At 33.4% G+C, this 14,034-nt stretch overlaps 1 pseudogene; it reads left to right on the forward strand.

Moving 5' to 3' along the window:
* The first annotated feature begins 1,868 nt into the window (after positions 1 to 1,868).
* On the forward strand, positions 1,869 to 8,844 carry LOC126702849 (glyceraldehyde-3-phosphate dehydrogenase 2, cytosolic-like; annotated as a pseudogene).
* Positions 8,845 to 14,034: the final 5,190 nt, after the last annotated feature.

Below are 14,034 nucleotides of genomic sequence, written 5' to 3' on the forward strand. Positions count from 1 at the left end.
ACTGTAGACGTCTAGATAGTTAGCAGAGCTACATGCGGCAACATTGTTTCTTGCACTAGTTGTACTAGAAATGCTGAGGTATTAAATATTTTGCTGGTTTGATTTGCATAAATTAGAAATTGAATATACATGTGGAGTTCATGATTAAGGTAGTTTGAAATGATTAACAACTTGTTTTCCCTTGTTTTCCTCCTTTATTGGTGTAGGAAAAATTGGGGGAATTTGTCTATCAAAAAATGAACACTAAAAAAGTATTGAAATCATATATTTGTGTGTAAGAAAGGGCTAATTATGAGGATATCAAAGTTGTTATCAAGTAAGGATTAAGAATTGAGCTCATATGGCCGATTTTGGGTTTAACTAAATAATGATAATGAAATTGGATAAGATAAAATTTTTTGAGATTCTTGTGATAATATTGTGACCCAATTTAGATAATGAGTTAAAAAAATATTTGTGGCCCAATCTTATGATGAGATGGGGAAATATTTATGGAGGCCCAAAATATTTTATGTGTGATATTTGAGTATCTTTTGGTAAATGAATATATATGATTGAATAGGATTGAGGCATGTGACACATATGAAAAAAAAAAAATTATCTCAACATAGGTTAAAGTTGTGATAGTTTATATTGTGACCTAATTTAGATAATAAATTTAAAAAAAAATATTTGTGGCCCAATATTAAGATGAGATGGCAAAATATTTATGGAGGCCCAAAAAATTTTATGTGTGATATTTTGAGTATTTTTTGGTAAATGAATATATATGATTGAATAGGAAATACAAGAAAAAAGACATAATACAACAAGTATTATTGCAAAAAAAAATAAAATAATGGAGGTAATATATATACTATTGCATCTCTAGGTTGTTTTTTATTGTAATAGTAACTTAAATTTATTACATCAATATGAGATTGTAGCAATAATTATTATGTTACATCGAAATGTGTTGTTGTAAAAGGTAACTCTTTTTATACATTGAGATATGTTGTTGCAATAGGTAATCTTTTATTTCACATTGAACTATATTGTTAGTATAGTTCCTAGATATGGTTTTTGAATTGCAAAACAGGTTAATGAAAAAATTATTATTCAAGAAAATGATTTATTTATTTTTAAAATTTTTTTTGATAAAAAAATCAACCTATTGCAATGAGATTTTTTCAACTTATTGCCTTAGAGTTTATTATAATGGGTTGCATCAACATTTTTGTCATTGCAATAACACCTATTGCAACGAGATTTTCAAAAAAAATCATTGTAATATGTGGTACTTATTGCAACGAAAATCTAGTGTTGCATAAACCTATTGCCTCGGAGTTTATTACAACGACTTGCATCAACTTGTTTATCGTTGCAATAACTCCTATTACAATAACACCTACCCATTCCATTCTCTCCCACTGAAATTTCTAAACAAGGGAATTGAAGAATATTCTGAAATGATTATTTTCATTCTTTTCCATTTCATTCTATTCCCTCCTCCCAAACAAATCCTTAGGTTTTAGGTTTTAAGAATGTTGAGGGACAAAATATGTTTTGATTGCCGTGATGTCTACTTCAGCAACAATGGCATTGCTCTCTGTCACCAATGCGATCGTCATATATTCTACTGCAAGAACTGCGACAGCTTTGGGAGACCTGAGGTTGATCATCTGAACTCGACCCTCGCCTGTAGAAGGTGCAAAAACTCCTTTGATCTCAAATTTGAACCAGCCATGCCGATAAACCTAGTGATTTAATGTTGTGATTTTTGGTGTTTGTGATTTAATGCTGTGATTTTTGGTGTTTGTGATATAACGCTATGGTTTTTGATTTGATAATGTTAGGGGTTGGTTGCTTATGGCGGTGATTCTTAGAAGATGAAGATCGGCATTAATGGTATGTGTTTTTTTGGAAAATTATTTTTGATATTGTTATGAATTTTTATTTGTGTTTTTGTGTGTGTGTTTTTGAAAATGTTGAAGGGTTTGGGAGGATGGGTAAATTCGTGGCAAGGGCAATTCTCCGGAGTAAGGATGCTTTGCTCGTGGGTATTAATGACCCTTTCATCAATATGAATGACATGGTAAAAATACTACTCTTTATCTTCCATTGAATTTGGATGATACTCTAGATCAATGTGAATTGGATGTTGTATGTAGTTATCATAAGTTATTTTTTATTTGTAAAAATAGTACTCTTATCTTCCATTGAATTTGGATGATACTCTAGATCATTGTGAATTGGATTGAATAATTGTGTGCTATGTGTGGACATGTTTTTCGTCTTATTTCAAGTGTATATTCGGTTGATTGGACATGTGATTGTGAACATGCTGCATTATCATTCTAATGTTACATTATACATGCATTTTGAGGAGTGATCTGAAGCCAGTTGCATTTTCTGTAATAAGTGTGAGAATTATCAAATGGCCTTAATAAACAAAATTTAATCCCTAGAACTTGAATTTGAAAGTCATTATGTGGTACTTTTAATTGAGTTGCAGACCTTGATACCTTTTTGCTTATTAATTTATTGTTTATGTCTGGTACATAAAGGATGAAACTTACAATTAGACACCGACCGTATAACCACATGACATTTGTCCCCTTTAATAAGCTGGAGTTCTAAGGTTCAGCCCATGGAAAGGAAACAATTTGGGAAGAAAGGCTACCTCTCCTTGAATAGCTTAGTTTGTATTTTGATTAAAAGATTTCAACAATTAAAAAGTAACCCAAGAACTTTATTTGCTTGCTCCAGGACTTAAATGACATACCAAAGCTTTTCCCTGTTAATCACCATTGTAATGCTATACAGTTGCCATATTTGAAATTATGAATTATAATGTGAGTGGGTTTGGTTTTGCATGCGTTACTAAAGTTAGTAGCTAATACTATTTTGTAGTAGCGCTTGTACATGAAATCAAGATAAATTTAATTTTTTATTTGTAAAAATATTACTCTTATCTTCCATTGCATTCGGACAAGTGTTTGCTTGATCTAATGGATGATTTTTTCCCCTTAAACTTCATTCGGGATCAAATTCATATTGTACATGATTTTTTAACATACTTTTAGTCCTTATCTATATCTTGGTCGTTTTCATTGGTACCCTAGAAAAAGATATCGCATATTTGTGTTACTTTTTTATTTGATATTCATATTTAAGTCTTTGTCATCTATTTATTTTGAGAGTAACTTGTTTGATATTCATGTCTAATTGATGGGTTAACTATTTTGAATTGGGTGGGCAAACCACTTACAATGGGTTCAGGTCAATGAATTTAACTTGAATGCTGGCCAACATGAGTTAAAGATTCAGGACTCCTATAACATTTGGTGTCACACCTGTTACTTTTTTTCGCGTCAGGTATTCTCTTATACTCTTTAATTCTTTGTTCAATACAATAATGATATTTTATTGAGACGTTTTCTTATTGAGAAATGATATGTCTACAACATTTTTACAACAAATCCTAAGTGGCAAATTGTTACTAGTTGTTATTGTTGGAGCAAAAAAGTAATCTTAGCGTTAGTTTGAAATTTAAACCAATAACAACTAACCACCTGTAATTTGTTGTAAAAATGTTGTAGATGTAGCATAGGAAGCCTGAGAATATCTCATGGGATGTGGTTGGACAGAGTATGTCGTCGACTATACCGGAGCGTTCACCAACAAAGGATAAAGTTTCCATATAAACTGGCTTGGAGGAAGTTCCTCCAAACAGCTAGGTGGCAATCTTAAACAATGATAGGTACCTTGGACATGTGCACCAATTTTAGAAAAGTAACGTCTCTCACCTAAATCACTCTTTCTCTTCCTCTCTCTCCTTCATTCTAGATCCAAATTAAAACCAACAACATTAAATGGTAGAAATCAGTAGTACTGGCACCAGCCAACCTTCTTCTTTTCTTTTTTTGAAAGATTAGAAATTTTATCAATGGAAAAACAAAGATTACAATGATCTTGCACAACATTTGGCACTTGATAATAACCCACCACTAGGTTCACGTCCTAAACCCAAAATCTAGATCTTAGTGAAAGACCCTAAACATACCCACGTCAAAGAGATTATGAAATATAAGACAAGCGAATTAACCCCAACCTATTTTTCACAACAAGGATTCTTTTGATAACCAACAAATTTTATTAACAAGGGAACATAAACTACAAACTAGACAAATTCTGTTGTTGTGAACAACAAAATCCTTGTCGGTGTTGTTCACAACAAGGATTCTGGGTAATTTCTCGTTAATATAATTTTTTTTTTCTAGAGTTAGGCTAAAATTTGAGAGCAATGGAGGTTATTTTTTGTTTGGATTCAGTAGGGATTAGGCAAACTAGCAGAGAGAGCATGTGGTTGGAAATCGAGGAGGAGTAGGGGAGAGAGAGAGAGAGAGAGAGAGGAAAAAAGAGGTTTGAAATTTGATTTTAGTCTGGAACGAAAGAGAGAGAAAGTCTTTTAGGTGAGAGAAACATCCGAGAGAGAAGTCAGTAACGTTACTTAACAGCGTTACTTTTCAACATTAAGCTAAAATTGGTCATCTGCAATGCACATGACCAGGACGCTTGTCATTGTTTAAGATTGCTACCTAGTTGTTTGGAAGAACTTTCTCCAACTAGTTTGTATAGAAACATTATCCTAGTATTTAATGTTTATTGCTTTTGTAGTAGTGATTCACATTAGTTTTATGAAGGAAACTATAAACTGTTCTATTTGTGGCGGGTGTTTGACAAATGTGGGTTTGTCAGGAAGCAAGGAAGGTGATTATCACTTCACACAGTGATGACATGCCCATGAATGTTGTGGGTGTCAATGAGGAAAACTATGACCCACTGTTTGATGCTGTTGTCTCAACTACCAGTAGACTCACTAATTGTATTGCCCCATTGGCAAAGGTAATTGTAGTGCTTTTTGGTTGTACAGAAAGTAAGAAAAAAAAAATTAAAACAAAATCTTACGATTCAAAATCTCTTTACAGGTAATCAATAGTGAGTTTAGCATTATGGAAGGTTTTATGACTGTGCATTCCAGTGGCTGTATGTTAAAAATTGCATTCTTTTCATTTAGATATTAATTATGTATTGCAGATTGACATTTCTCTTTGTCATGCAGCCACCCACAAGACTGTAGATGCCTGGACAGGTAGCAGAGCTGCATGCGGCAACATTATTTCTTGCACTAGTTCTCGAGATGTTGAGGTATTAATATTTTGCATTAAAGGGATGAAAACAAAATATAAAAGGGATCAAAATGTTGGGGTTTGTTTATTATTTTATTTTTTTTTGGTTTGTTTGTAAAATGGATGAACATTGTATGACTAAAATTCCCAATGTTCAATTTCATTGAGGACGAGTTTGATGGATCTAGGTTAGGGTTTTGGGTTGCAATATGTGGTTTTAATTTTTCAAATTACTTATTTGAATAGGAATCGTATACACAAGAAAACTTTTTAACTCTTTTTCAAGCAGTATGACTAAAGAGGACATAGGTGATGGGATTTTAGGCAACTGCCCCCCGAGGGGGGGGTGCTTTTTGGTAGTATGGCTAAAAATCACTACAAGAAAAAATGTTTATTGCAACGAAAAAAACCATTGCAATAACATTAGAGTCATTGCAATAGTTGATACAAGATATTACAATAAAATTCGAGGTAATAGGTTTACACAACAAAAATTTTTGTTGCAATAAACTCTAAATATTTTAATAATAATTTTGATGCAATGATATATATATATATATATATATATATATATTGTTACAATATGCAATTTACTATTTCGAATATCTTGTAAGTATAGATTATTACTTCACGAAACTTGTTGCAATAGATTGCAAATAATTAAACAAAATAGATCGGATTAAATTACTATAATGATATATTCATTGTAATAGATAATTAATTCATTTTGTCACTGCGATTGACTATGAAATAATTGATGCCAAGTTATTGCAACGATATATTCATTGCAGTTACATGTTTGTCATTGCAATAGATTGTAAAAGAATTAATATCAAATTATTGCAATGGTAACTTCAATGCAATAAGCTATTAATTTGAAATTTTCATTGCAATAGATTGCAAAAACAATTGATATCAATTTATTGCAACGATTCTTTCATTTTAAGTTATTGCAACAATTTTTCCTAAAATATTAAAGTTTCTATTACGACTGAAAATTATAAGTTATTACAACTTATTATTGTTGATGCAATAATTTAACACTTTTAAATTACTATTGCAACCATTTTAACTTGTAGATGCGATATTTTGTCTAAAACTACTATATACATATTTTGTTGTATTAACACTTGATGTAATAGATATTTTTTGTTGTAGTGAATGTTAATGTTTTGTGTGTGGTTTTGATCAATATTTACCAAATCTAGATCTTAGTTATTAGTTTTAATCTCTGTCCAAGGTCTTCTTTCCAAAACGCAATTGGGCGAAAATGACCATAAAATTCTAACTATTTAGTTAACAGACCCATTTTGAAACTATATATTTTATTAGCAATTCGAGTCTAAGAGACTCGATTTTAGACAATAAATCGAGTCTTTAGGACTCGATTTTCTTGGTCTAATCACCTCTTATGTGGCATCGTTTTCCACGTGGCAACCATTTCAAAATCGAGTCTCTAAGACTCGATTTATAAACAAATTTTTTTTTTAAACTTTGAGTCTCAAGCGCTGCCTCACCTCACTGAATCGGATCAGATCACAGAGGGAGAAAGAGTTAGATCAAATCAGAGAGAGGGAGACCAGATCAGAGGCCGCACGACCTGGGTCGCGCAACCTGGGCAGTGCGACGCAGGTCGCGCGACACGTGGCAACCATTTCAAAATCGAGTCTCTAAGACTCGATTTATAAACAAAATTTTTTTAAAAACTTTGAGTCTCAAGCATTGCCTCACCTCATCGGATTGGATTAGATCACAGAGGGAGAAAGAGTTAGATCAGATCAGAGAGAGGGAGACCAGATCAAAGGCCGCACGACCTGGGTCGCGCGACCTGGGCAGCGCGACGCAAGCCGCGCGACCTGGGCAGCGCGACCAGGCTCGCGCGGCCTGGGGCTTGCCCAGCCCAAGCCGCCAGGCTCGCACGGCCTGAGGTTCGCCGCGGCCTAGGTGGATCTTATTTTTTCCGGGTTTTTTCTTCGTCGTCTTTTTTTTTTTTTCTTTTTTTCTTCTGGCTCTAATTTCATTTTAGTTATATATAGGCTTATAAATCGAGTCTTTAAGACTCGATTTTTAAGCAGTCGCCACGTGAAATATGATGCCATATCAGATGTGAGTAGACCATGAAAATCGAGTCTTAAAGACTCCATTTTCAGGTCAAAATCGAGCCTCTTATACTCGAATTGTTAATAAACTATATAGTTTCAAAACCGGTCTACTAACTAAATAGTTTAGATTTTATGGCCATTTGGCCATTTTTGCCACGCAATTGTCAAGGACTCAAGAAGTTGCAGAGAATAGTGCATTTTGTTTGAGCCCTAAACTCACCCATTTAGTAGTTTGTAGCTTTGATTTTGTGAAAGTGAGAAAGGAGAAAAGAACTAGAAACCATTGTCCATGGTAGCAGATGTGCTCGTTTCAATTTTGTCAAAGAAATTAAACAAGCTGGTTGCCAAGTTCCAGGACTTAGAAATTTGTGGGTATTGGGATCAACAAACTAAGGCAAGTTTTGAGCTTCCTTGAAACATATAAACCATCCTTCTTATACCAAGATGATCTCTTATTGCTCTTTGCAAAACCCAATAGTGTGAAACAAAGTGGTGATGCCGGAGTTTGTAGAGCATCTCTAAGTTTTGATATTCATGTCTAAGTCTTTGTCATCTATATATTTTGAGAGTCATCCATTTATAAAGTTGAACTTACAGAAGGGTTTTTATTGAACTTAGGATTTGTCATTTGAAACATACTATCTTATCTTTGTAGACCTCATAATTTGTAGGAGTTTGTGCTTGATTTTACACGAGTCAAAAAATGAAATATATGGATTGAATCTATGTCACATTGAGGTGTATTGTGTACTTTTATATGTACAGGCTGTTGGTAGTATGTTGCCTGCATTGAATGGGAAGTTTATTGGGACAACCTCCCGTGCTCCTATTCTAGATGTGTCGGTGGTCGATATCAAAGTTTTTGTCAAGTAAGGATTAGGAACAGTTGCTTTTAAATATTCTGTTAAGGAAAAAAAATAAAACTATTGGTAATCACAAGAGCATGGTAGGGTATTAGTACGTAATGTTCTTATCACTCCTCTCATCTCTTTTTTCTGTTTTATTGATGTGTAGGCGAGAATCTGAGGGTCATTTGAAAGGATTATTGGGTATGTTGAGAATGATGTAGTGGCAGAAAATTTTGTGGGAGACTGTAGGTACCTATTGATTCTGATTATTATTTTTGGGCTTTATTATATCTACTGCTTTCTTTTCAATATATTGTTCTCCGAAATGAGTTTAGTTGCTCTGATTTTTCATAATCTTTTTGGTGGTTGTTGCAAGCTAAACTTAATTTCAAGCTTTATTTTGATAAATTCTTGCTGTAGGTCTTGTGTTTTTGACTCAAAGGCTAGCATTGTTGTGAATGATAAGTTTGTAAAGCTTGTTGCATGGTTTGACAACAAATGGAGTTACAGGTAACGTGTTTTTTTTAATACCCTAATAACTTTCTATTTAGTTATTAATTTACCATGAATCTTGCCCCAACTAGTTTTAGTTAAACTCCCTCCACTTCCTTTCTAGTTGTATTTGCTTTACTTTTGAGTTTGCGTTCTAAAGTGATTTGTTTGTTTTGTTGCAGCTCACGCATTTTGGACTTGATGAGGCACATGCAACACATAGCTGTATAGATTTCAAGACATTATTGAGGCACAGGCAAACCCATAGTCATATAGATTTGAAGATATTATTGAGATTCTAATAGCTTTGCTGCTTTGAAGTTTAACTGTTAAGATACGTGTTGCTTAAGAATTACCCCCCTTGATGCATAATGCTTATGGGTGCAATGTAATCTAGTCTACACATTTGAAATGCTTTCCAAATTTCTAACTTGAACTATATTCTGAGTAGGAAAATGTTAATTCATAAGGGTCATGGTTTCAGCAGATATATCAGTATTTTATATGTTTTAAACATGGGTTGTGCACGTTGCATTAATTGTTCATGGGCTCTAAGGAATTTCAAATGTTCCAAGCTCAATAGAGGAACCTTAGGCGAGCTAAGACTAGTTCAAAATGAGTCAAGTACTCTCCATTCCATAGTTCCTGTCTAGTGATCACCCCTTTGTTAGGCTTCTTCCTTGCTCTTTGTGAGCTTGGACTCCACGAATTAGAGAAGGCAGCATGTAGTTGTTTCATTTGCAGGTTATTTATCAATATAGTGGGCCTTATGGGCTTAGTCTTCCTTTCTTTATCAATTTTTAGCCTGGTGGCCCCTCTTGCTTTGTTTGTAATGAGACAACTAACACATTTCCTGTGATGGCTTCATTAATTTTAAGAAGAGTCAACCTATGGGTCACATGTTGGACTTAATGGGCTCATTTGGACCAGCTTTGCAAATGAAATTATTTGGACCTCTTCATGGGTTGAGTTCAACTCTTACTGATATAAGGAGTTTTGAGGGCCTCAAGCCGTTCTACTTTTGTTTTCCTGTTCCACAAATCATTGTTGATTTTTTTTCTACTTTGGGCTATTTTAGAGCATTTAGCATCCGTGCGGTGGTGCTTGTATAATTGTTGAAAAAAAATACCATGTTTTAGTCAATTAAACCCAAAATTTACCCATATTCTAAGAGCACTCGCACAAGACATTATAAAATAGAAAAAAGTGGTTAGTTTTACTCATTGCAAAATATTTTCTTCTCTCTTCTCTCTCAACCTCGTCGGAATCTCTCTCTATCTCTTTCCTTCACTTGAATGTCTTCAATGTCCAGAGAAGCAAGAGAGGGTGTATTAGTAGGTGAAAAAAGAAGAAGACTATTTAAAGAAAATAGAGTTTATAATAGATAATCTGATTTGAGTGTTTTTGCCAAGTGTTGTGTGAAATAGAAAAAAATGAGTTTTTATTTTAAAATAGATAGAAAATTTTAGATGGATTGATGCGAATGCGTTGTCGGATGTGATTGATTGTGAGTGGTGGAAAAAAAACTCTGAGTCCATGTGAAAGTGATAGGCCAGTCAGAGTTTGCCATATAGATAGTTGTGAAAATTAGTGGAATTGGTTGTAGTTCTATAATAACTTGTAGTTGGGATAGTATGTGCATTCTAAGTACCCCAAGACATGTGGTAGGGTTTTCTTGATTTGAAATTAAGTTTGAATTGGTGGAATGTGAAATGATAATGAACCAACCATTCTTAATTTGGTGTTGGTGCGTGAATACACTATCATGCATACTCGGGGTGTTCTAGTTGTTATTGCGAGTGTGCTCCAAACACTAACTTTTAATGTGAGTCCCACGTTGGCTTAAAGTGCATTTTTTTTTTTTTTTTTTGGTGTTTAGAAGCTATTGTGAACCTTTTTTGATATCTAATATATGGGGTGTAGTGTGGACTTTAACCTTATCTGTATCACATACACACACTGCTCCATCTCATCTTGTGGTGCCTGCATGTGATCAACGTCTTTACTTTTTTTTTTTTTAGATCATTTTCCTTAGCTATTTAATTGTTCTATCTCTATCAAAACAATACCATTGTCCCTTTCTTCTCTATAAAGTGTTTTCCTCTCCCCACATATTTCCCTCTTGTGCGAATGGTATTCTATTGATAATAAAGGAAACACATTTTAGAAGGTTGTTTTTAATCCTCTGTGTGTGAAAATGCTTCCAACACAAAGGTGTACACCATAGTAATCTTGGGGGGTTGTTTGGCCTGTGAATGAATCATATCAAGTTTTATTCTTTTTGATACATCATAAATTGATAATTGGGGTGGAGGAATTTAAACCCTGAATGTTTTTGTTGGAAATACTAGTTAAGCTACAAGCTTAAGGCTCTTGGAGCATCAAGTTGCACTTGATGTAACTTTAAATATTGTCACACCACCTAATAACTTTTTATTTAGTATAAATTTTAAAAATCCCTCTGTTAGAACACATGTTCTTTATATTCTTAGAAAGCATGCAAAATTTTGTACCAATCGAATTGTTTACTCTTTGATCTAGAAACCTATCTTTTACATATAATTTTAAAAGACAAAAATTTGAATAAACATTTAATAAATGACATAGTTATTGATCTTTGATTGGAACAAAATTTGGTAGACGTATTAATAACATAAAAAACATGTAATTCAATGACGTGATTTCAAAATTTTAATCTAATAAAAAGTTATTAAGTGATGTAACATTGCTTAGAGTTATACAAAATGTCTTGACCCATATATATATATATATATATATATATATATATATACACTTTCACCAAGGTCAACACAATGCATTTTGGGACCTAGAACAATGATTTTAAGTAAGCTATTGTATTATATTTAAGGCAAAAATGCAAAACTAACCCTCTAACTTTCACTTTTTTTCATTTCAGTCCTTTAACTTTCAGTTTTGACAATTCAGGCTTTGTTACAACTCAGTTAGTTTTGTCATTACCACCAATAAAATGACACCGTTTTGCATCTATGTTTTTTTTTTTTTTGGGAATAAAAAAAATAAAAAAAAAATCTAAAAAATTAAGGGGAATGACTTCCCCTGAACCAAAACAAAACAGACCCAAATCCCTAACCCTCATGACCAAAACAACCAAATATTGTAACTTTGAGAGAGAGAGAGAGAGAGAGAGAGAGAGAGAGAGAGAGAGAGAGAGAGAGAGAGAGAGAGAGAGAGAGAGAGAGAGAGAGAGAGAGAGAGAGAGAGAGAGAGCGTCGGAACTGGGTTTTCATCACTTACCCAAAACTTGGCTGGAGCTGGAGCAACGGTAAGGCAAGGTAGAGCAAAACTTGGCTGGAGCTGGAGTTACGGAGTACACCCATCACCGATTCAGTCAAGGTAGAGCAACGAGGGTGGTGGTGGTTTACACAGCGAGTAGGGGTGGCGAGGTTCCTCCGGAGTAAGGATGTTTTGCTGGTTGCTATTAACGACCCATTCATCAACATTAATCAAATGGTGATGGGCAAATCTTCAGGGAAGGATTTTTTTTTATACCCTAATAACATTCTTTTTTTTTTTTTTTTTGACGAGAATAACATTTTATTTAGTTATTTACCATCTATCTTGCCCCAACTAGTTTTTGCTAACTCCCTGCACTTTCTTTTTAGTTGTACTAGTTGATGTAACTTATTATTAGTTTTCTTCAATATTTCAATAAGTTTTACCAAAAATCTTGTAGCTCAACTTATGGGCACCTTAATTTCCAATAGAAACATTCAGGATTCAGATCTCCTCTCCCAACTATCAATGTATAAAAAAGATATTTCGTTAAATTTCTTAGTAAAAAATTGTAATCATTAGTTATTTTATATATAGACAAAATAGAAATACACTAAGGGTAGTATATATATATGTGTGTGTGTGTGTGGGTGTGGGTGTTTACAAATTGAAAATTGCATGATATAGTAGCTAATATAGATAGGCATGTTTCATGCCTACTAAAAAATGCATATATCCTTTTTTTTTTTTTTTACATTCTTGATTGTGTGTTACTAAAAAAAAAAATTTCCCCTTATTTTTTGGAAAAACAACTAAATTTGAGTAAAAATGCTATATTTCAAATCATTTGTTTCTCATATAAATCTTAGAAAAATGATATTAAAATTTCATTATACTTAAAATAATTAATATAACAAAATAAACATATTTATTATATTAGTAATCTTTCTAATTACATAGAATACATATTACAGTGTTAGTTCCACACACACATATACACGCGCGCATACACACACACAAAGTAGTTTGAAAATTTAAAGGATTAATATTAATTTTGGTGAATTTACAAATATTAAATTTTTTTATGGCTTTTGTGACAATTGTTGTCAAACCAACTAAACATGAGTATGAATATCTTATTCTAAATTTATTATTGTTATTCCAACTAAAAATTATTTTCTATATAGAGTTTATAAAAAAAATCGTATAAATTCATTTAATATAAATTGTAAGGGCAAGTTTTGGATCCTAAGTCCAAAAGGTAAATGGATTAAGACTCAAAGAGCCCAATACAATGAATTTGTAGAGAGTGGGCTAGAAACTAGGCTTCAATGAATTGGACAACGTTCACAATGGACTAAAAATGGTAAGAAAGCAAGGAAAAGAAAAGAAAAACAAGTTTTTGCAAAGAAATTCTTCCTTGGCAAAGTCCGAGAAGAATAGTTCTTGAATATATTGCTCTTTTTGACTTGATTACAATTTCAGTTCTTTGTATTATAGTGTTTTTTCAAATTTTTAGATAAACTCCCCCCATCCTTGGGGATCTCTCACATTATATAGCCTCTTTTGGTTGATCCTAACCCTCCATTTGTTGATTATGCAGGTACTCGAGTGTTTGTCCCATCAGACGCCCTCTTAAGTCTTCTGCAAGTTGCGGCAACCAAGACAGTATTGTTCAGGGGTCTTCTCCACATAAATGTGGCTAGGGTGTTTGGGGAGATGCATTAAATGTGGTGGCAGCTACCATCCCTCCAATCACGTTAAGGCTAACCCCTTCTCTGAAACTCTTCCTCTATAGTGTGGCCCCCTCTGGTAATGTGCCATTAACGTGGCCATGGCCCGCCTCTCTGGCCTTACCATCCCAGTGTATGGACTCCTCGAAACTGTATTGGTCTCCTCGGCCTTGGGTATGACACATGACATGATTACCTTATTAAATTTCTGTACCCTACATAAATAATTAATGCACAATAGTAGATAATTAATATATGCATTTACTCCATTGGGTAATTCAATGAACTAATACTTTAATATAAATGCAAACTTTTTTTTTTTTTGAGAAGTATAAATACAAACTTTATTGAAGTAGAAAACTAAATAAAGAGAAGTTCAAGGAATGCGCCACGTGGCACAACCTTATACTCTCCAACATGAAGTTTCTACTTT

The sequence above is a fragment of the Quercus robur genome, chromosome 2, assembly GCF_932294415.1.
Source record: "Quercus robur chromosome 2, dhQueRobu3.1, whole genome shotgun sequence".
Classification (NCBI taxonomy): domain Eukaryota; kingdom Viridiplantae; phylum Streptophyta; class Magnoliopsida; order Fagales; family Fagaceae; genus Quercus; species Quercus robur.